The sequence below is a fragment of the Sus scrofa genome, chromosome 12 (assembly GCF_054392235.1).
Source record: "Sus scrofa isolate SSC_HxYL_T2T_F1_AM1 chromosome 12, Sscrofa_HxYL_maternal_Yorkshire_Landrace_v2.0, whole genome shotgun sequence".
Taxonomy (NCBI): Eukaryota; Metazoa; Chordata; class Mammalia; order Artiodactyla; family Suidae; genus Sus; species Sus scrofa.
The window spans coordinates 37,943,202-37,966,774 of record NC_139394.1 but is presented as its reverse complement, the minus strand read 5'-3'; the positions used below and the strand labels follow the sequence as shown (position 1 = coordinate 37,966,774).

Below are 23,573 nucleotides of genomic sequence, written 5' to 3'. Positions count from 1 at the left end.
ATAATTTGGCAAAGTGTATCACGAGCCCTCACACACACACACACACACACACACACAAACACCCCTTCCAAAAAGTACACAAACTTTGACCCAGCAATTCCACCCAGAGGAATGTCTCCTCAGGCCATAATCAAACAAGAGGGTTGTTTTTTTGTTTTGTTTTTTGTTTTTTTAAAAAGTCTGCTCAAGGATGTTCACTATCACACTGTTTATACAGGCAAAGCTGAGCCACCCAGCTGTCCCACCATAGAGGATTACAGTTAATGAGGGTACAGCCACGAGACGAGCATCCTTCGCCACCAAAAGTGGTGACGCTGAGGTGGGCACACAGGGTGAACATGGCACTCGAAGCAAATTCATTAGAAAACTGTGTGTCGTGTGATCCAAGGGTCCTTTCGGACAAATACACGCTTATTAGTAAATGAAAGAAGCCCATCTGAAAAGGCTGCAGTCTGTGTGACTCCAACCGTCTGAAAAAGGCAAAGCTATGGAGACAGTAACAAGATGAGCAGTGGCCAGGGGTGGGAGTGGAGGGAGAGGTGACCGGGTGGGGCACACGGGATTTTCAGGGAGTGAAAACACTCTGTGTGATAGGAAACAGATACACGTCCTTACAACATTTGTCCAAACCCACAGAATGTACAACAGCAAGAGTGAGCTTTAAGATAAACTACAGACTTAATTTGGGGAATGTTTGATGTGTTGAGGTGGTTTCATCAGGTGTTGCCAATGCAACACTCTGGTGGGGGATGTGGATAATGGGGGGGGGTCACTGGACATGGGGAGGGCATATAATGGCAATTATCCATTATAATATGGATAATTTCCATTACCTGTATCTTCCTTTTCATTGTATTATAAACCTAAAGCTGCTCTAAAGCAATAAAGTTTAGGAGTTCCTTGGTGGCTCAGAAGTTAGATCTGGGGAGTTCCCTCTGTGGTTCAGCGGTTAAAGAACCTGACTAGGATCCACGAGGACATGGGTTCAATTCCTGGCCTCGCTCAGTGGGTTAATGATCCAGCGTTGCTGTGAGCTGTGGTGTAGATCACAGACACGGCTGGGATCCCACATTGCTGTGGCTGTGGTGTAGGCCGGCAGCTGTAGCTCCGATTCGACCCCTAGCCTGGGAACTTCCATATGCCGCAGGTGCAGCCATTAAAAGCCCCCCCCCCCAAAGGAAGTTAGATCAGGCGCTGTGGCTCAGGTCACTCCTGTAGCATGGGTTCGATCCTGAGCCCAGGAACTTCCACATGCCACAGGGGCAGCCAAAAAATAAGTAAATAGATGATGTTTCAGTATTTTTGTTCATCAAAAAAAGAAAAACATGGAGCTCCCACTGTGGCACAATAGGATCGGCAGCATCTTGTGAGTGCCAGGAGGCAGGTTCAATCCCCAGTCCTGCACGGTAAAGGATCTGGTGTTGCCACGGCTGTGGCTTAGATCGTAACTGCAACTTAGATCTGATCCCTGGCCCAGGAACTCCACATGCTGCAGGGTGGCCAAAAAAGAAAAATATATACAAAATTATGTTTGTATTTGAACTGGAAAGCCTAAAAGAGAAGAATGTAAGGAACAGCTAGACAGATGAGTGAACTAGATAGACAGATAGATGATAGATAGATGGATAGAGATAGAAAGGAACTGGTACTGGTATTTTGGGAGATGTTATCATCAAAGAAGCAGTTATGTTACTTTTGAGCCCAGTGTTTTTTTGCTTTTTTTTTTTTTTTTTTGTCTTTCTGTCTTTTCTTGAGCTGCTCCCGAGGCATATGGAGGTTCCCAAGCTAGGGGTCGAATCGGAGCTGTAGCCATCGGCCTACACCAGAGCCACAGCTCACAGCAATGCCAGATCCTTCACCCACTAAGCAAGGCCAGGGATCGAACCCGCAACCTCATGGTTCCTAGTCGGATTCATTAACCACTGCGCCACGACGGGAACTCCAGAGTGTATTTTATTTTTAAAACATTAACTTTGCAGAGGAAAACAGGCAGTTAAAAATTAATTAAATTAATAAACAAAATGAGTAAAGAAAACATCTGCGCGCTTGTGCACGCGTGCGCACACACATACACACACACACACACACACACACACACACACACACACACACACACACACACACACACACACAGCAGGGCCTCTGCATACCAAACTCGAACAGAGTGGAGAGGAAAGGTTTGTCCTCTCCCAGGTGGAGAAGGAAAGAACTATCCAATTAGACTGATGTACTGGACGGGCCATCGCCTCCGAGGTACACAGGAGTCAAGGGCAAATTCTTTGTCCTGAACACCAAGCCGAGCCTGAGCTCTCTACTCACAAACTAGGGCCTCCCCAGCACAAACCCACCGGGCAGTGACCTCAGAGGACATGACTGTAAAAGCAGCCGCCGCTCTGCTGGAATAGGCAGTCAATCAATCCTCAGTTTTGTCTGCACAAAGCTCACAAAGTAGACAGGGCGCCCCCGCCACGCCGCACCCCCCGTGATGGACAGAGCTGTTGTGTGTGGAGCGGAACACTTCTTATTCTAAAACCTCGTCTGATACCAATTCACACGCCATGTGGTCAGCCAGCAAGCTAACCAACCAAGGGGAGAGGTTCCAAGCTCCGGGCTGAAATCCATACAGTGACTCAGCCCTCGGGTCCAGTATACCTCCCGGGAGCAAGAGAAAAGGCCCCCACGGAAGGGTACTGGATCTGGGTCCCTGCAGTGCACTCTGGCTCTGCAACTTCAGGCAAGGCACTTGACCTCTCTGGGCCTCAAGTGCATCATCCCTCTACATGCTGGACAAGATAGCGAAGACACGTTACTTTGGATGGTCTATTTCTGCAGGTGCCGAATTCCATCTGGCACTCAGTAGAACACTCAAATAACTATTAAGGATTTTTTTTCTTTTTTTAAACTCCTACCTCCCATCATTTTATTACCCTATCACAAATGCTCTGGGGATGAGCGGTACTATTGCAACTCCAGGACAGTAAGAAAGCATGCATACTGCAGTGGAGAAGGCAAAGTCCTTAAAACGGCTTCCACCTTCTCCCCCAACTTCACCTGAACCACTAAGCACCACGTCCTCACACCTCCATAGAGCAGAACAGCCTCGTGGTTAAAAATCAGGCCGCTTGAATTCAAATCCCACCTCTTCACATCCTGGCCACGCGATCTGGGCGAGTCACCTCACCAGCAGATGCCTCAATCTCTCCATCTATAAACAAGGATAAAATAAGTACCCTCGTAGAGGGCTGTTGTGAAGATGAAATGAGTGGAAATAAGTAAAGCATTTAGAATGGAGCCTGGCGGGGCTTAATAAATGTTAATATATGCTAGCTATTATTATCCATTCATCCAACAAACTCTTACTGGGTATTTATTCTAACAGTGCCAGTTACTCTTGAAGACTCCAAGGAAACACAAAAATATCGAATAGGACACAATCCAGGACCCTTACGGTCTAGTGGGAAGAGGCCAACTTGAACCAGTAAATTCAAGCCCATGATGCCTTCTCCAAAGCCCTTGGGCCAGAAGGGTCTGGAGGTAGATGCTTCTGGTTTCAGAGAGATAATGGGTACATACACCTTTATTATAAGGCATTCATCTCCCCCTCTTCCCACTCCCCCTCCCTGGGGCCTAGAGCAGCATCTGGGATCAACCACTTGCACGGCCACACTAAGAGGGATCAGGAGATGCCACCAAGAGTCTCAAGACTGTTCAGGTAGAATTTTGCAGCCAAATGAGTTACAAAGCCCAACCTCTGGCTTTCAGAACTTTTTTTTTTTTTTGTCGTTCTTTTTGTCTTTTCCAGGGCTGCACCTGAGGCATATGGAAGTTCCCAGGCTAGGGATCTAATTGGAACTGAGGCCACCGGCCTACGCCAGAGCCACAGCAATGCCAGATCCGAGCTGCGTCTGCGACATACACCACAGCTCACGGCAACGCTGGCTCCTTAACCCACTGAGCAAGGCCAGGGATCGAACCCACAACCTCATGGTTCCTAGTCGGATTCGTTAACCACGGAGCCACAACGGGAACTCCTTTCAGAACTTTTTGAATGTCAGAACCACAGATAAGGGTCTGCCACAAGAACACACAGTTTTGGGATGAACAAGGCAGGTGAACATTTCCCAGCGAGGGACTGGCGGATGCAAAGGTGAGGGGGGCTGTAACCAGCAGAGAATGAGAACAAAAGAGATGGCAAGCTGCAACCTGAGATGTGTGTGCAGAAGTGGTCAGAGGAGAAGCCGAGGGACAAGGGTGGCCTCAGCTCCTAAAAGGCACGCAGGCCCCGCTGAAGACCTCACTCGCGCTGTGGGCCACGGAGAGCCCCGGAAGAGTTGGAAGCAGGCAGGTTATGATCAGATTTGTGATCTTATTTTATGTTTTTCATTTAACTTTTTTAATTAAAGTATAGCTGATTTGCTCTACTTTAGCAATTGCGCTAATTTCTGCTATATAGCAAAGTGACCGGGTCATGCTTCCCTTTCTTATATTATCCTCCATCACGGCCTCCAGATTTGCATCTTCATAAAATGCTCCTCGGTGGCCACCTGGTAAAGGGACAGGAAGAGAGGCTGAGGAGGTGCCCCACTGGGAGAGAGTGCCAATGGCAGGGAAGAAATGGGCATGAGGCCAACTCTGGCAACGGAGACGGTGAAAGAGGGGGACGCCACCGCAGCCGGGTCTGTGACCACTGCTAGGTCTTCTCAGACTTGCGTTCTGAGTCGGCGGGGCCAGGACAGACTCAGGCCGTACGCACCTGACCTCTGTACTGTGCCCATGAGCTGTGACCTAGAGGAGAGAGCGGAAGCGAGCAAGGAGAAGGCTGCCTCGATTCAGCTGCCAAATAATTACCTGGTCAATGGGGCCGCCACCAAAAAGAAAATCATATACAAGAACGAGGTTGGGAAGAGAGCTCCTTGTAGGACAGGAACAAATGGGGGCCGTGAATACATGATGGATTCACACAGGAATTCAAAGAGGACCCCTTCGCATGCGCGAGCGTTTATGCTACAGCCACCCCAGGGTCCAGGCAGAAGGCCTCTCTGCACAACATGGGCAAATAGGTTCGCCCGGCCCGTCCTGTTCTGGCCGCCTTTGCAACATGGAGCCCCTCCTGTGGAGGCTGCAAAGTGCTGGCTTGAACAACGGCCCCTCCAGGCAGTGGGGGCAGCACAGCCCCCGCTCCTGCAGGCACGGCAGCCCCTCTGAGCCCGAACCCAGGCACTACCATTGAGGAAGGGGCACCCACCAGAGGAGGGGACATGGCCCGAGGGGGGCAGTACCAGAGGCCCCCAGTGGAGCTGGGAACGTGGACTTGGGAGCCCCCACCAGGTGTCCAGCTGGCCTCAGTATGTTCCTGGACGTGTACCTTGGGAACAGGGAAAACCCTCGCTGCTTCTCAGAAGTGGATCTCCAGAAGGCCATGGAAAAAACTAAAGCGCTCAATGCAAACCCTGATAAAAGTCTGTCTCACATTTTTTCCTTTCCACATTCCTGCAGGATTTGGGACCCGGGTCTTGGGAGAGTCAGTCTACATAGAACAAAAGAGGAAAGAGACCTCCACTAACACTAGGGGATGGTGCCCAAGGAGGGAAACGGGGGGTCAGCTGCTTCTTGTATTTTGTGACTTTTGATTATGGACATGGATGAACATTAGCCAAATTAAACAGAGTCATAAAATGAACCCTATAGGAGCCAGCACCCCAGACCAATCACCCCCAATGCAGGGTCCATCTTACTTCATCTATCTCCCCTGCCCCCCTCCAGATTATTCTAGTCAGCTGCTTCCTTCCCAGCCCGATTCGAACCCACAAAACACCCAACTCCCAAGCAAGCTTTGGCTCACTGCTGGGCGCCCCTCGCATTTTCACCTGGAAACCCTCTGGTGTCCATCTAACCCAGAGACTCCGCCAAAATCGGGTTTTCCAGCTTGAGAACAGAGGGTGGAGATGAAGGAGACAGGCGTGCATGGGTGACCGGACGCCCTGAGAAGCTGCCTGATGTCAACAAGTCATGTGCAGGAGGGGGAGGAAACCCCAGCGCTTCTCCCTTAGAAGTTCCCCCTGCTGCCCCTCACCTCTGCAGCCCAGCGCAAACCAGGAAATAGGACGGGGTTTGCCCTATCTGCTTGACAAAAGGGCTGGTTTATGTTCCCTTGGTGAGTTTTTATTTCTGTGCTGTTATTTCACCCCTAAAATTTACAGTTTTCAGTGCCTGAATTCTTCCACCCTGTTTTGAATCGACCCACTCCCTTCTCTTCCTAGTCTGTGAATGGCCAGAAATAGTTTCCATTGTCATTGACTTAAATTTCCACTTTGATGATGGGAACAAATATTTTTCTTGCGCTTTCCTGAAGCAAGAATAAAATTTTCCATCCTTAGTCAGGCTCTGCAGGCCAATCCCTGAGCAGAAAGTGCAGAGGACACCCCAGCAGACAGCCCCAGTGTGTTTGCCTCCTACCCCCCCCCCGGGGGGGGTGGGTGGGCAGTAGTTGCTGGCAAGGGGCTCCCTGCCTCTGACACACTGGAGCCATTCCCGAATCCTGCTCCCACAAGCACTACCTGGGCTCAGCTCCAGGTTCTGGAGGTGCGGCTCTGAGCCAGACCGAGCCTGTTCTACCCTCATGGAGCTTAAAATTTGAAACTAGAGCAAAGCATCCCAGGTCAACACAATAGACAAATCAGAAGAGTCAACAGCAGGGCTCCCGCCTTGCCTCTGGTGACCACGTCTCCCTCTCCAGCTTGCCGCCTCTCCCCAGGGCTCCTTCAGCACAAACCTGATGGCTCCCAGAGGTGCAGGCGTGAGCCAGTGACAAGGCAGCCCCTTCCACTACAGGGAACCCCACGTGCCTCATCCAGGAGAAAGGGCAGAGTGAACACCAGTGTGACAGAGCTCTGTCTCCAAAGTGAGTGCTTTGGTGGGCTTGAGAGCCGGGAGATCACACAAGGGTGGGGTGGGGTCGGGGGGGCTTCGCTGGATCGTTTTTTCTCCTTCTCTAATTCTGATCTAATGTTCTGAGTCACCTTGCCGAGCGAGGCGAATGGCAGCTCTCAAAGTGCTGATAATTACCGCTGCTGTCTGCTTGGCGGTGCGCAGTAATAACTGAGAGATCAGGCCTGGGAGCCATGGGCACGAGCTCAACAAGCACACGGCCGGCGCAGAAGCTGGTCAGAGGCGCCTGGCCCCCTTGTCCCAGCCTGTCTGGCTGAGCTCTGGGGTCCACAGGAAGCAGCTAGAACCCCCGCCCCTGGGCTGCCGACTCCAAATCCAAGGCTCCCCATTAGAGATGAAAGTAAGGGAGCCATGGAAGGACCTTTCCATGCACCTCCCCTGGGCCCAGGTGGGTGGTGCAGAGTCAGGAGGGCTGGGTGAGGGGGCAGAAGAAACGCCACTGTGATGGAAGAAACGCTCGCAGAGAGCCAGCGAGGGGGAGGCTCAGAGGGCCCATGTCCATCGCTGGGGAGGGAATGACCACCACCGGGCCCAGACCGCTGCCCCCAGGTCTCTTCCCTCTCCCTCCCTGGGCCACCCTCCTTGGGTCCCCTCCCCCCACCCAGCTTGGGCACAAAGACAGCACGAGTGTGCTTAGCATTCTTTCTATCTGCACCTTAAGATGGGGGTGAGAGGCACCCCGCCCTGCGCCGCCTATTTCAACAAGAAGAAAGCTTGGGACTCAGCATTCTGGGAGAACTAGGCATCCCTCTGGGCATCACTTAGCTCTTTGATGAGACTCTCAGGGTAGGAACTGCTGACCCTCCCAGCGCTTTGCAAAAGGGCGCGGAACATCTGAAGGCGCCTCCCCCCTTCAGGTTCTCTCCCTGGAGGACCCTCCAAACTGCCTGGCATCCCTAACAATCCCCTCTGCTACCTTTCAACAAATTGGCTGGCACCTGAAAGAGGCGGGATGTCGCCTCTGTCCTGAGTCAAGTCCCCCATCCACGCCTGAGTGAAAATAACTCTGCCCCGCCCTGAGAGAGGCGAAGAGCTGCCGGTGCATCCCCGGCACAGAGCCGAGGCTGTCCAGATCGCTCTCCAGCCAGAGATGGCTTTCCAGCCCTCTCAGGAGAGCCCCTCCAAGCGAGTATCGAGCAAGAAGGCAAGGCTGCAAGTGTTCACAATTGCCCTCGAGTCTCTGAGAGTAATTGCGTTTCTTTCGATCGGAACACAGTTCAGCCGCAAGTGTCCAGAAAACTCGCAGGCGGCAGCTTGGTGACCACTAGAAGAAAGAAAGTGGTCTCGTTCCAGAGGCACAGGGAAGGGCCAAAGACCCACACCATCAGCCCGTCTGAGGTGGGCACCAGGGAACAGAGACAAGGTCTGAGAGCCTCTCTCCCTCGCAAGGGCCCCCCAACCCCTTGGAGCCGGAAACTCTGCCACCGACCAGCGGCTTGGCTGGAGAGGAGCTGAGGTTTCGCATCAGAAATGGGTGGATTTGATTTTGTTGAGGATTGAATTTAGCAGACATGTCCGAAGCAAGTGCCACACCACCAGTCATCATGCAAGCGCTTGAGAAACAGGCTCTACCACATCTGACGGACCCGGAGCCCCACGAATTGTAAGGGTGACCATTCTTTTTCCGTGGGGGGGGTTCTTTTAACGGCCACACCTGCAGCACACGGAAGGTCCCAGGCTAAGGGTCAAATTGGAGCTGTGGCTGCCAGCCTACACCACAGCCACAGCAACGCCAGATCCAAGCTGTGTCTGTGACCTACACCACAGCTCATGGCAACGCCGGATCCTTAACCCACTGAGGGAGGCCAGAGATCGAACCTGCGTCCTCATGGATGCTAGTCAGGTTCGTTATGGCTGAGCTCCCAAGTTCACCCTTCTGACACAATGTCAGCCATTGGTAAGATGCAGCCTGAGTTTTGACGTTCCAAATGTGAACGAAAATGCATCCTTAATTGAGGAACTGTGGTACTTCTGGCGTGAATCAGCATGTCCAACCTCCTGTGCTGGCTGTGCCTCCAGAGTGTGATCGTGAGAGGGTCATTTTGCTTCTCTGAGTCCCCATCTCCTGGGTTTGCTCACTAGATAACCACTGGCTCCTAAAAAACTCCCACAAGGCCCCCCCATCACCAGCGACAGGGCGGGCTTTGCATATTTCAGGCCACCGTCTAAGGAACTGTCTCAGCGCCTGTTCACATTATCACCAGCTGCTCCTTCTCACCAGCTTCGAAGGCACCAAGGCCAAGGGCACAAGCCTTGTCCTTACAGGGCCCACGTGCCCCCAAGGTGGAGAGCCAAGGGCACGGGGAGCTGGGGCCTCGGTCTCGCCTTCTTCAAGGCTGGCCCTGGAGCCACACGCACCACATGAGGCTGAGTGGGGAGAGAGGTTTCCCCAGCCAGCCTCTCTGCTGCTCTCCTCCGCCAGCTCCATAACCTACATTAGGAAATTTACATTTAACAAATCAGCCACAGAAGCCTAAGGAGCACAGATGTTCCTGCTGTGCGGCATCTTCTTTGCACTTAAAAGGCAAAACAACACAAGAAAATAGAAAAGGGGGAACCTGCAACGCAGATACTCCCTTTTCTCTAAGACTCCGATTCAGGGATGTGCTCCGGGCGCTTTGATGTCTTTTGTCCCCAGGCCCTGCAACCCCAGACTCCCAGAGGCACCTCTTCCAACTCGGGTTCAGGCAGGGGGTCCCCACAGCCTGCTCCACTCAAGCATCTCGTGAATGGCACCCGAACCCCCGTCGGCCCTCAGAACAGGGAAGAAAATAGAACTGGAGCAGCTGCCCCAGGCGGGGGCCCAGGGCTGACCTTTGACGATCATCAGAATGCTGTCTCGGGACCCAGACGCGGATAAAACCAGCCTGATGTCTAGAATGGGAGAAACGTTCCAGAAGAAGCACATCCAGAGGAGACACCATCCACTGGCCCTCACCGGAGCTTCTCCCTCACTCCCAGACCCCTTGCTCACCCTCCACATCCGGGACCCCACCCAGGACCTTCCTACGAAGCACGACGGAGGTAGGTCTTCACCCGACCTCCTGGGTGGTGTGTACCAGCTGCGTGGCCTCAGGGAATGAGTCCCCATCTCAGCATCCTGACTTCTTTATCTGCCACTGAAGTTCATTTCTGTCCTGGGCCTGGGCACTCCATGTGTCAAAACCATAAAATGTGATACAGTGGTCAAGGGCAGCTATTATGAACTTATGCTGATAATGCCTAATTGAGATGGTTGAGATTCTTTGGGCATTAAGTCCTCTTCGTGCCTATACTCTGCCTCCCTGATGGGACTGTAATTTCCCCCCAGGACAGAGGTTACGTCTCTTTTTCCAAAATGCCTAAAATAGGATTCTCCTCACATCAAAATCGCAGCTGCTGGTGCAGGCGGAAGAGATGGTGACAGACAGCAAGCACACCGCTGCCTCCATCCCTGAGCCTTGACAGGCATGGCTAATCGAGTGCATACTCCACCCACGGATGGGCAAGCACTCCAGCAGGCAAGCTACTGCAAGCCATCCATCAGAGATGGCAGAGGGGAAGCAGAGGGAATCTAAACCCCTAATTGGGGCGGTACCCATGACCTAACACACAGGTCCTGACTATCCTATCCACAGGCACTCTGAGAACAGAGCCCACCCACACGGATGGCTTCAGGGTGTCCCTCTGAACAGCCTGATTCTATCCACCTCGTTCCCCTTTCTTTTTTGCTGCCTCCAAGCCTTTTGACAAGAGCAGCAGGATATAAATTATCAAATTATGATTCCCGGTGTCATATCACTAACAAGCAGTCTACAATCTCTGACACAGGAGAAAGGGAACAAAGGACAGAATTTGTGATGAGTCCATAAAACTGGACCCTAAGCTGTCACTCGGTTTCCTAGTGTCGCCTCTCAAATAGCCACACGGTCAGGTTAACAGCCTCCCTTCCCTCCTCTAGGTCCACACCCCAAGGGCTCCGGGGGTGGGAAAAGGACACATGGAGAAAGAACGGCAGCCTACTGGAATTCCCGTTGTGGCGCAGTGGAAACGAATCCGACTAGGAACCATGAGGTTGCGGGTTCGATCCCTGACCTCGCTCAGTGGGTGAAGGATCCAGTGTTGTCATGAGCTGTGGGGTAGGTCACAGAGGCAGCTCGGATCCCGCGTTGCTGTGGCTCTGGCATAGGCCAGCAGCAACAGTTCTGATTGGACCCCTAACCTGGGAACCTCCATGTGCCGTGGGTGCCGCCCTAAAAAGACAAAACAAACAAACAAACAGACGAGCAGCCTGTGATTTTCCGAACTCAAATGCGGGAGGGACCTGAGGTCTCCGTTTCCCGGGCTTGTAAAATGAGGCCCTGGCTGAGAGAGCTCCTGAAGGCCATCTCAGTTCCAAGAGCTAAGGGGCTATCCATGTATTACTTTGCATTATCCACTACTTCAGACTCTCCAAACAGATCCCTTCTCGTTAATCCGTAACCCCAAACTGACAATACACCAGGCTGGATTTTGAGAAGCATGTACCAAGGCCACTGTGCGGTCACACAAGGCCGTCCTCTCATGGCAAGGACACCGCTATCCGCTCAGTGGGACCTCCGATCTTCCAGAATAATGAGGATGATGACAAATGGTGATTTCAAAGTCCTCTCCTGTTTACCATCGAAAGGCCTCGCAGTACCCCGGCTACACCCTCTGCCACAGCAAAGACCTAATTTAGACAGAGGCAAATTAGCTCTGTGGGGTGAAATGCATTAACCAAGTCTCCCAAACAGCACAAATCTAATTAACTCAAAATCAAAATTGCAAAGCTGCCGAGAAAGATTTCCACGGACGAAGTCTCCGAAGGATTGAAGGCAAGTTGTGGGCCACGTGACGCGCCTAATCCAAGTCTCGCCGCTAAACTGGGATAAACGCTGTTTGGGTGTTTGGGTTTGTTTGCTTTCTCACTGATGTTTGTTTTCTCTAGATCACCTTTATCACCAGTGGGCTTTCGAGAGCTTATCTGGTGCAGGCAACAGCCAGGCAAAGCATCTTTTCCAAGGAGTGGGCCCAGCCTTCAAGAACTTCCAGCCGATGAGAAATAAGAACACCGGAGTTCCCGTCATGGCGCAGTGGTTAATGAATCCGACTAGGAACCCATGAGGTTGTGGGTTCGGTCCCTGGCCTTGCTCAATGGGTCGAGGATCCGGTATTGCCGTGAGCTGTGGTGTAGGTTGCAGATGCAGCTCGGATCCCGCGTTGCTGTGGCTCTGGTGTAGGCCGGTGGCTACAGCTCCGATTAGACCCCTAGCCTGGGAACCTCCATATGCCGCGGGAGCAGTCCAAGAAATCGCAAGGAAAAAAAAAAAAAAAAGGAAATAAGAACACCACTTCCAGAAAACCTGGCTGGGAATTTCTCTCCTGCTTCTGCACAGGAGCCTAACCTCTCTCATTGGAGGTTCATCCCCACCAACCCCCGAAAAACACTGGCAGTTTTGGAGTCCGAGGCCCCCATCCAGGGGCCTCGAGAAGACTGGGCCCCATTTAAGTCAGGGACCCTGTGAAAGCCAGGTGAGCTGGCCTTCGTCCTTGCCTCTTCTGACCTGCCCCGGGCAAATGACAGGACAGTCACTGGGTAGGCAAAGCTCCTTTTGGTTCCAAGGCCTATGATCTCCTATTCTGGGAAAAGAAAACAGAGCAATTTCTGTGCCTCCCATCCCCCCACCACGCTCTGCTTTTAAACTCTCTGTGGCTCCCCACTGCCCAAAACAGTGGTTCTCCATCCTGGCTGCAAAGAGAATCACTTGGGGAGCTTTAAAACAACAAGAAAGCCCAGGCCACACCCCAAACCAAGTAAATAAGAATTTTGAACGGAAGAGCTCCAGGCAGCCAAGGCTGACAACCACAACCACGGTTCTAGACCAGTGTTTGTCAAGCTGCAATGTGCCCACGTGTTACCTGGGAATCTTGCTAAAAAGCAGAGGCTGACTGAGCAGGTCTGGGACAGAGCTTGAGATCCTGCCTCATACAGGGGCTCCCAGCTGATGCTGCCGGTTCAGAGACGACTCTTTGAGCCACAAGGTTCTAGACTCAAGTCCAGGCTCTTTTTTTTGTTGTTGTCTTTTTGTCTTTTCTAGGGCCATACCCACGGCATGTGGAGGTTCCCAGGCTAAGGGTCTAATCAGAGCTATTGCTGCTGGCCTACACCCACAGCCACAGCAATGCCAAATCTGAGCCGCACCTGTGACCTACACCACAGCTCATGACAATGCCAGATCTTAACCCACTGAATGAGGCCGGGGATCCGAACCCTCAACCTCATGGTTCCTAGTCGGATTCATTAACCACTGCGCCACGACGGGAACTCCAAGACTCAAGTCCAGCCTCTTGATTCACATTATGATCTGGCCTCTCTGCTTTCCCTTTTCCATCTCTTGCTATTGGCCAACCCTGACACCCCCACATGCATACAGCTCCCAAAATACACCAGGTTATTTCTCTCCTTAGAGGCGATGCACCTGCCACTCCTTTTGGGGGGAAAGCCCTTCTCGCAACCACTCTACCTCCCTGGAAAACGCCTACCCTCTGTTACGGGCTAAACCAGGTCCTCTCAAAATTCACAGGTTGAAGACCTAATCCCCCTGCACCCCAAAATGTAACCAGCGAGAGGTACGGTCTTTTAAGAAGCAGTATGTCAAAATGAGGTCATCAGGGTGAAAGGCATCAGAATCTGGACAGAAACGCGCCTGCACGTGTACAGGCACCGAGGGAGGATGACACGAAGACACGGAGGAAGAGGGCCAGCTCCAAGCCAAGGGGAGGGGCTGAGAACAGATCCTGCCCTCGAGGCTCCCAGAAGGACCACCCCACTCACACCCTGACCTTGGACTTGAGTAAGATGGTAACTATGTGCTGCTGAAACCACCCAGGCAGGGGTACTCGGTTACAGCAGCCCCAGGAAACAAATCCAGCATCTTTCAAGACCCGATCCAGACACCACCTCCTCTGGGAGGTGGCCCTGACCGGCCCAGCACTTTGGCCATCCTTTTCGGCCTCGAGGGTGCCCTGTCTTGCAGGTATGTGTGAGCAGAGACCTCGCACAGCGCATGGCACATGGTGGGTGGCGACCGACCTCGTGGGCGGCGACAGACATCAACCAGATTGAACTGGAGGAAAGGGGCCCTCAACCTCGAGGGCAGTCACCTCCCAGCAAGGTCCCCTGCCCCCGCCCCCACAAACCTGCCTGTGCCAGGGCACTCTGCCACCTCCCCAACTCTTGTTTCCCTCCAGGCAGCCAAGAATGAGCACTGTTTTGAGCTGGGTTTTGTTTTTAGTGTGTGTGTGTGTGTGTGTGTGTGTGTGTGTGTGTGTGTGTGTGTGTGAAGCCACCATATTGAAATGCAAACTGCCAGGTGTTAAAAACGCCGCCCCCAGCCATAAGGGGCAGCTGGTTTCTGGAGACTAGCATTTATCACATTTGCAGTAAATACACAAAAGGTCCTCGATTCAAAACCAGGAAGAGAAAGTAATTCTTTTGTCAAAAGGCAGTGGTAACTAAACACTGGGCTGGGAGGGGAGGCAGATTTGGATGCTGGCTTCGCCCCCTTCCCCCCCCCCCCGGGTGTGGATGGGTTTTATGCTGGGAGAGGAGACCTAAGGAAGTCAGTCGGACACATTTGGAACCTGCATTATGTGACCAGGCGTCTTGGCACACCCCCACTGTGGCTCAACGTCACTGAGACGCTGGCCAAGGAAATGCCCCCGTTTTCAAAGGGGGATCTGACCCCCCTCTTTGGGATTAAGAGGGTGCCTGGAAAGAGAGTGCAAAACAGGGCCATGAAGGAGTTCCCGTGGTGGCTCAGTGGTTAACGAATCCCACTAAGAACCATGAGGTTGCGGGTTCGGTCCCTGGCCTTGCTCAGTGGGTTAAGGATCCGGCGGCATTGCAGACGCGGCTTGGATTCCGTGTTGCTGTGGCTCTAGCATAGGCCAGCAGCTACAGCTCCAATTCGACCCCTAGCCTGGGAACCTCCATATGCCGTGGGAGCAGCCCAGGAAATGGCAAAAAGACAAAAAGACAAAAAAAAGAAAAAAAACACGGCCATGAATTCAGATGAATGTAAGATATGGAGAGCCTTCGTGTTTGAGGGGCAGATGGTCAAGTTAAAAGTCACAGTGCCCTTGGAGCCTGTAAAGAACAGCCCGGACAATGCCGTCGATTTTTTTTCCCCCCATTTTACACAGAACCTGAAACAGAAAGGGTCACATCCTCTTTGGGGTTGATTTCTGCTCAGGAGACTGCAGGGCTGGCTCTTTTGAAAGTTATGGGGCTGCCAGGCTTGAAACTCGGGCATATGTTTGATCCCTCACAGCAGGAGCTTCCCTGGAGGAGTCTTCCCAACCCCGGGCCACCCTGCTCCGGGGAGCCGGGGACCTTGAATCCAGAGGTCAGTGCCCTCCCTGAGCCCCTCAAGTGCCCTCCACTTGGTGGTCTGAAAAAGAAAAACCAGTGTATAGAGGGTGGGCAGGAATTGCTTCACGACGCGACACAGGCTTGATCGAGTTGCCTCCAGGCCCTGAGAAACTCTTGAAAGAGTGTAAGTTCAAGGGCTCCCAGACAAGGCGCTTTCTGACAGCAAAGCCAGTGGCCCCTGACAGCAGAAGGAGCGGCTGCTTCCACGGTGCCCTGCTCCCCTCTGACGTCAGCCGTCACCCCTCCAGATGCAAGCCTGGTGGCTTGTCTCCCAAGAAAGCAAAGAGCAAAAATACTACAGTGGTTTGAGGTCTCTCCTCCTGTTTCCCATCTCTCTTGAGCTAAGGGCGTCACTTAGATCACCAACCCTCGTTTAGGTCCCCTTTGGGGCCTCCTAGAACCTTCGAGAACAGGGATGAGTCTCTTGGTCATCTATCACCATTCACAAAACAGGACTTCAAAATCCAGGGAACCCTGTTCCTGGCAAAGAAGCAGGCCCGTCACTAAGCTGGTTCAAGAGCCCAACACCCCTTTATCACCTGCTCAGAGGTTTCTGCAGACATGATGCTGCAGACACGCCCACGATTGGTCTCCTGCAGTTTACTGAGTGCCAAAAGCTCCCTGGCACCAGCCACTGGAGGGGTGGGCGCACAGGCCAGATTTTCTACAGACCATCACTGCCACAACAGCGAAAATGAGAGTGACAAGGACCACCACTTACCAAGCATTTTACTGTGTTTGGGGGGGCTGTAGAATCTGATACACGCTACACAGAAACTCACCAAAGCCTCAGAGCAATACGGGCAGGCAGGTATCACCACTTCATTCAAAAAACTGTTCTCCTTGTACATTGATAAGAAAGTCGTAGCTAAGAGAATGAGCCCCTTGCCCAGGTAATTAAGAAGCAGAATCAGGAGTTCCCATCGTGACTCTGTGGTTAACAAATCCAACTTGGGAACCATGAGGTTGTGGGTTCGATCCCTGGTCTTGCTCAGTGGGTTAAGGATCCGGCATTGCCGTGAGCTGTGGTGTCTCGTTGCAGATGCAGCTCAGATCTGGCGTTGCTGTGGCTGTGGCGTAGGCCGGCGGCTACAGCTCCAATTAGACCCCTAGCCTGGGAACCTCCATATGCTGCAGGTGCAGCCCTAGAAAAGACAAAAAAAAAAAAAAAAAAAAAAGAAGCAGAATCGGGTCCAAACTCAGGTCTGACACCAAGACTTTCTTCACCTATACCGGGGTTGCTCCTTGCCTGACCTCCATCTGCAGAGCACCCGGGGGAGGTGGGGGGGGGGGCGTGGGACTCCCCCATTAACAATATGCCAATGGCACTCAGTGGATGAACTGAGACCTACTGAAGAAGCAGAGTGCCTGCAGCCCTTCACATGGGGAGCGAATTCAAGGCCCTTTCTATGCTCTGAATACAGGAGGGTAAGGTCTGCAGAGCCCCCGCCTCTCCGCTGGGCTCCCTTCACTGAGGTCACCCCCAGGGGCTCTGCTACTCCTCCGTTTTGCAACATGAGCAACTGAGCAACGGTGCCAAATGCCCTGAGGCCCCGAGGCCGACTTCACGGTCCACTCTCATCACCATCCTCTGCCAGGGGAGAGACTGAAGCCCAGTGGACACAGACCGACGGCCCATGTCTCAGGCTGCTCCAGAGTCGACTGGTTACCACGGCACTGGACTCTGGCCTCAAGAACCGTTCTGCCACCGAGTCGTGACGTCCCCTCCCCTCCGCTCTGGCTGTTCCTGGTGAGACTCCCCAGGCAGGGCCTCCTCCGCCTCCCGTGCCCCACCCGCTCCCTTCCTGAGCTCCCATCTCAGGTAACTGACACATGACCATCTGGAGGCAACACCTGCTTTTCTGAGAAGGAATTCCCCTCAAGGACGATCAAGTCACAGTGACTAAATCCTCATTCATTTGTGCAAACACTTCCTGCTAATACTTAGGGCACACACTTGTCTTGCAATACCACACACGTACGCACGTGTGCAATAGGCATGACACGTACAAACTCCCGCTACATACGCTCAGGTTTTAGTACACACTTTTCCCCACGGTAGGGATCTATAGTGAGTGGCTGACAGGGGTTTGAAGCCACTCATTCTGCAAGCCCATCCTGGAAGCTGACTGGAGGCAGAGAGGAAGATGAGCTGTCAGAAAGCCCACAGCCGGAGCTCCCATCGTGGCGCAGTGGTTAACGAATCCGACTAGGAACCATGAGGTTGCGGATTCGGTCCCTGGCCTTGCTCAGTGGGTTAAGGATCCGGCGTTGTCGTGAGCTGTGGTATAGGTTGCAGATGCGGCTCGGATCCCGCGTTGCTGTGGCTCTGGTGTGGGCCAGTGGCTACAGCTCCGATTCGACCCCTAGCCTGGGAATCTCCATGTGCCACGGGAGCGGCCCAAGAAATGGCAAAAAAGACAAAAAAAAAAAAAAAAAAAAAAAAAAAAAAAAAAAAAAGAGCATTAGAATTTCTTTTCAAAGGCTTTCTCCAAGCCACAGGAAACCTGGGTTGATATTCCCAAGAAGCCTCAGTCCCAGCCTATGGGATCACAGGGGTGAACAGCTGAGGATGTGATGAAGCCACATGGTGATGAAAACACAGGCAGCCCTCAACCTGGGGAACCTGCCAGGTGAGAGCAGATGACCTTGGCCAAGCCACTTAGCTCAGCTCCGAGCTTCAGGCTCCTCCATGGTTCAAGAGAATGGCCCAGTGGTACCCGGGCCTCTGTCATTGCTGCCGTTGCCTCTCGCTGGAGCCGGCAATGACCAAATAAAACCTGCCAGGAAAAAGGGCCTGTCCTCAGGACAGCAAGGGAGGTGGGAAGACACACCTGCCTGAGGAGCCCATCTTAGATAAGAAGCCCCAGAGATGAGAAGGAAGGGGCGGTGCTCGGAGAGGGGACGGAAGCAGGCTGAGTCCCCGAGGGGCCACAGCAAGGAAAGAAAGGAGGCCACAGGCTGATCTGTGGGAAGACCCAAGGAATCCCCTGAGTCTGAGGCCCATCTTCACCCCATCAGACGAGACTATCGTTGACTGGATGAAGGTGATTTTTCAGTTCGCCCGCACAAACCTAATTTCTACCTCCTACCAGCTGAGGTTCAGGGAAACCCGGACCTCAAAAGGAAAGTCTTCCTCCAGCCTTTACAAGCTGCTCTAAAATCTAAAGCTTTTTTTTTTCTTTTTTTTTTTGGCTTTTTAGGGCCACATCTGCAGCCTATCAAGGTTCCCAGGCTATGGATTAAATTGGAGCTGCGGCAGCTGGCCTATGCCACGACCACGGCAACATCAGATCCCAGCTGCATCTGTGACCTACACCACAGCCTGCAGCACCGCCAGATCCTTCACCCACTGAGCGAGGCCAGGGATCAAAGCCACAACCTCATGGATATGAGTCAGGTTCTTAACCCACTGAGCCACAATGGGAACTCCTAAAACATTATCTTTTTTTTTTTCTAACACTGTTTCCATGGGCATCCTCATGCCTGTGCCCAACAGCCAACTCATAAAGGACCTTTGAGAAGAAAAACAAGCCACTTTTCAGTCTGGGGCCACCCAAGCCCCTGGAGCTACAGGGAAGCATACACCTCCCAGGGTACTCCAGGCCAAAGCTGGTGGTAACAAAATGACAGCAGTCGGGGAAAACCAGAGTCGACGGTGACACAAGCCTCCCAAAGCAACATGCCAGAAAGGGAAGAGCACAGCAACTGGACTCCGAATCCAGTAAGAGTCTAAATCCCAGCTGTGAAGTCAGCACACAAGAAAACTCTGCTCCTGAATTTCAGCTAAGTCACTGAGCTGTAGGCTTCAGTTTCCTCATCCCTCATATGCGGCAATTAAAACTGCATCATAGGATTTAAACAGAAACTAGATTTAATAAAAATATGCACATGAAAAAGCTTGGTACTTAGAAGGGAACCAATACTTATGACCTTCTAGGACGTGCTAGGAATCTTACATCCGCAATCTCACTGAATCCTTGAAACGACCTTGGAAAAGGATGATGATGGGGGGGTGGCATGGTTACAGTGATGGCTATTACTGTTTGGTTTCCTCTGCCTTACAAGGACCACGTGCCAGACACATCATCTTATGTAGTCCTTACAACCATCTGGAACACAGATATCATGTCCCTTCTGCGACAAATGAGGGACGTGGGGTCGGATCCCGGTGGGACCAAGACTGCAACTCAGGTCTATCTGCCCACAGAAGCAAAAATCCACTGCCTCTCAATGACACAGACCCCTTCCCTGACTTAGTGAATACATAAGCCTTCATTCATTCTTCATATATTTACGGACCATCTTCCGTGTGCCAGGCTCTATAGAAGGCACCTGAAATAGAGCAAAGAACAAGACCAACACACTCCCAGGTAACCTATGGTCCAACAGGGAGAAAAAGACAATTAAGCAAGCGATTATTATGATAGCAGGTGGATTAGACAGGGTAGGAGAGATCTATGATGATACAGAAAGAGTGACAGAGCAAGATGAAGGGAGGGCTATTTATTTCAAGAAACTGGCTCACAATGATGACAGCAGGCAAGTCTGAAATTCACAGGGCAGCCCAACAGGCTGGAAACTCAGGTAAGAACTGATGTTGCAGTTTTAAGTCCCAAGTCTACAGGGCAGGAGGGCCCCCAGCCTGGAAACTCACTGAGGGTTTTTCTCTCTTGCTGCCTGAAGCAGAACTGCTGCTGCCTCCTGGAACCTCAGGCTTTGCTCTTAAGGCCTTCAACTGATTAGACCAGGCCCACTCCCACATAGAGGATCATCTGCTTTACTAGAAGTGAATGTTAATTTAACCTACAAATTCCTTCACAACATTATCTAGACTAGTGTTTGACCAAACAACAGATCAAGCCAGATAGCCTAGCCAAGCTGGCATTTAAAATTAACTATCACAGAGATATTAAGGAAACACAGAAAAGACACCTGAGGATTTAGGAAATATGGGAAGATTTATGGGATAAGCAGGCACTGAAAGTTCAAAATGTTCCTCTAAAACTATGGACACTGGAGCTCCCGCTATGGCACAGCAGGATCAGCGGCAACTCTACAGTACTGGGACACAGGTTCGATCCCCGACCCAGCACAGTGGATTAAGGATTTGACATTGCTGCAGGTATAGCACAGGTCAAAACTGTAGCTCAGATCTGATCCCTGGCCTGGGAACTCCATATGCCGGGGGTGGGGTAGCCAAAAAAAAAAAAAAAAAAAAGATGGAAATTCACTTACCAGAAACTAAGTCCTCATATAAACATACCAGGGACTCCCTAATGAATGGACCCCCGGTGAATCCTTCCGAAGAACCAGTCAGTCCATCAGGTTGCTCCCTAATATAATGTGAGGGGGTCTATCTTTGGGGGGGGGAGCCACACCCACAGCATGTGGAAGTTCCCAGGCCAGGAATCAGACCTGCACCACAGCTGCGACCTGAGCCAATGCAGTGACAATGCTGGATCCTAAACCCACTGAGCCACCAGGGAACTCCAAGGCCTATCCTTACACCATGTTTGCATAAAGTGAGTCACAGTGGTGTACACCAAAGAATCTTAAGGCTGGCAGCAGAATGTCTGACCAGTGATGAGCAAAAAAAGAAAGGCTGTGTGGGCATCCGGCTATCACCAGGTGCCCCAATTCCTGGAAACACAAGGGGTCCGTAGAATCTCCCTCCTGCCCATTCCCTGAGGACCAGAACTCCGGGACCTACAGCTGAGGAGTGGGAAACACGAGGGTGGGGAGGTAAAGAGGCGAAAAGGACTGTGTTTTGCTATTCAATCACCGTTAAGGTCACCTCTTTGGTGAAACCGCGCACGAGTCTAACTTTTTAACAAGCAGCTCTCAGTGGGAATCACTCTCTCTCTCTCTCATTAGCAGGCAGGAAGGGCTCTCCTCTGCGGGCGGCAGTGAACTCCAAACCCCAGAAGGCCTGTGGGTGGAGAGGGACAGGCCGGGTCAAGCACGAGAGGAGGTAACTCTTCCTCGTCAAGCGGAGGAACAAGTGGGCCCTGATCCAGTCTCCCTCGGGGCCGCTGCCTCCCCAGCCCAGCTCCATCCCACGCGGGGGGAGGCAGGAGCCAGGCTGCTCTCTCCTGCACATGGATGGCTGGAAGGGAAGCCAGACACTTAGCAGACATTCACTAAGTATCTGTTGAATGGATGCGTGTATCTAGACCTTCATACAACAGAGGCACCAGATCCTCTTTAAACACAGGTGGAGCAGGTGCTTAGAAATGCTTTTCCAGTTGCCCGTGGTGGTTCACAGAGATGCTTTCACAAAACCATGCGGGTCATACTACCTGGTTTATAAAGAGCTGGGATCAAGGGAAGGCCACCGAGGAAGTTCCAGTTGTGGCGCAGCAGAAACAAACACAACTAGTATCCATGAGGATTCAGGTTCGATTCCTGGCCTCAGTCGGTGGGTTAAGGATCTGGCATTGCCGTGAGCTGTGGTGTAGGTCACAGACGCAGCTTGGATCTGGTGTGGCTGTGGCTGTGGCTGTGGCCGGCGGCCACAGCTCTGATTCAACCTCTAGCCTGGGAACCTCCATATGCCACAGGTGCATCAAAAGCAAAAAAAAGGGGGGAGGAAGGCCTCCTAAATGGTAAAGAAGCAGCAGAACCCACAACCCTGGCCTCCACAGAAGGTAGCTCAGACTCAGTCTTAACCTGGGTGTCAGATTCCTCATCTCTGAAATAAGCTTGTCTCCTCTCGGGGCTGTGATGGGGCCCAGCTTCACACTGGCTGTCCTTCCCCTTCCAGAACCGAGCCACACGGAGGGCCCGGTGTTTGAGGCCAGGAGCCAGCTGCCCAAACCTCATCAGCGCCCACACACCACCATCAATGCGGGTTGGACTCTACGAGCCAAGCCCGCAGCCGGCCAGGCTGCTGAAGGCCTCGCTGGCGCTTCGGCAGCTTCTGTTCCCAGAAGATTAATTTATTAACTCTTCCTGAAAGCTGTTTGTTTGGAAGAAGAATGCACTAACGGCGCCAGGTGAATGCATGTTGCTAAGGACAGAGGCCCAGAAAACAATACGGCTCCCATCCTGCTCCCCAGTGCTGGAGGCGCAGAGACCCCTGGCTGATTTCTGCAAGATGCTGGCGGGACACTCAGTGCTGCATCTCAGCCGAGGGGGCCCTTCCCAGGGACCAAGGCCAACACCCCCTCCTCCCTCTAATAACATCGCTGCCAGTCACTGCCCCTTTGGGGTCTGTCCTTCCCAACAGACTGGAAGCTCCCTGAAAGCCGGCTGGTCTATTTCTTTTTCTTCTTTTTTTTTTTTTTTGGTCTTTTTTGGGCCACACCCACAGCCTATGGAGGTTCCCAGGCTAGGGGTAGAACCAGAGCTGCAGCTGCCCGCCTACCTCACAGCCACAGCCACAAGGATTCCAAGCTGCATCTGCGGCCTACACCACAGCTCACAGCAGCGCCAGATCCTTAACCCACGGAGCAAGGCCAGGGATCAAACCCGAATCCTCATGGATCCTAGTCAGATTCATTTCTGCTGTGCCCCAAGGGCAACGCCGCACCTGGTCTATTTCAGCCGTACCCCCAAAGGCCCCCATGATGCCTAGCACAGAGTAGGGGCTCAAGACATGTTACTCTCCATAGGGATCCCCAAAAAGAGATGCAGGGCGTTCTCTGAAGCTGGGTGCAAAGGCCTCTGTGTGGGGGTCTCTTGTGGTTGAAGGGCAGGTAACCATTTTTCGTAGCAGAGGGTCTTCCAAGGTTTCATCATCTGCTCAAAGAGGACCCAACCAAAAACAGCCTCAGAGGGCTGAGCGAGGCTAAGCTCTCGGCCAGGAACTGTGGGTGCCCCTCATCCTGAGAGTCAACAGTCTTGAATGACCACTCCCTCTGGACAAAGCTCCCCCTGCCTCCCGACAGCCTTCCCTCCTCCCTCCATTTAGTCTGAGCCCCGGCCCTGCAGGAGCACCCTCCAGACCACCTCCACTGAGAGGTCCTCCCAGACCCCCCGATCAGAGTCTGCCCCCTCCCCCATGTGTGAGGACAACGACCAGGGGCCACCTGCACTATCACTTCCCCCCAGGCTATTTTTGTCACCCCATGGTGGCTTGATGGCAACAAACCCGACTAGGATCCATGAGGACACAGGTTCGATCCCTGGCCTCGCTCAGTGGATTACGGATCTGGTGTTGCCGTGAGCTGTTGTGGGTTGCAGACTG

General features: G+C 52.5%; 1 protein-coding gene across 25 annotated transcripts in view; it reads right to left on the bottom strand.

Moving 5' to 3' along the window:
• Positions 1 to 23,573, bottom strand: part of MSI2 (musashi RNA binding protein 2) — a 438,300-nt gene that overhangs the window by 366,453 nt on the left and 48,274 nt on the right. The gene's annotated exons all lie outside the window — the stretch shown is intronic.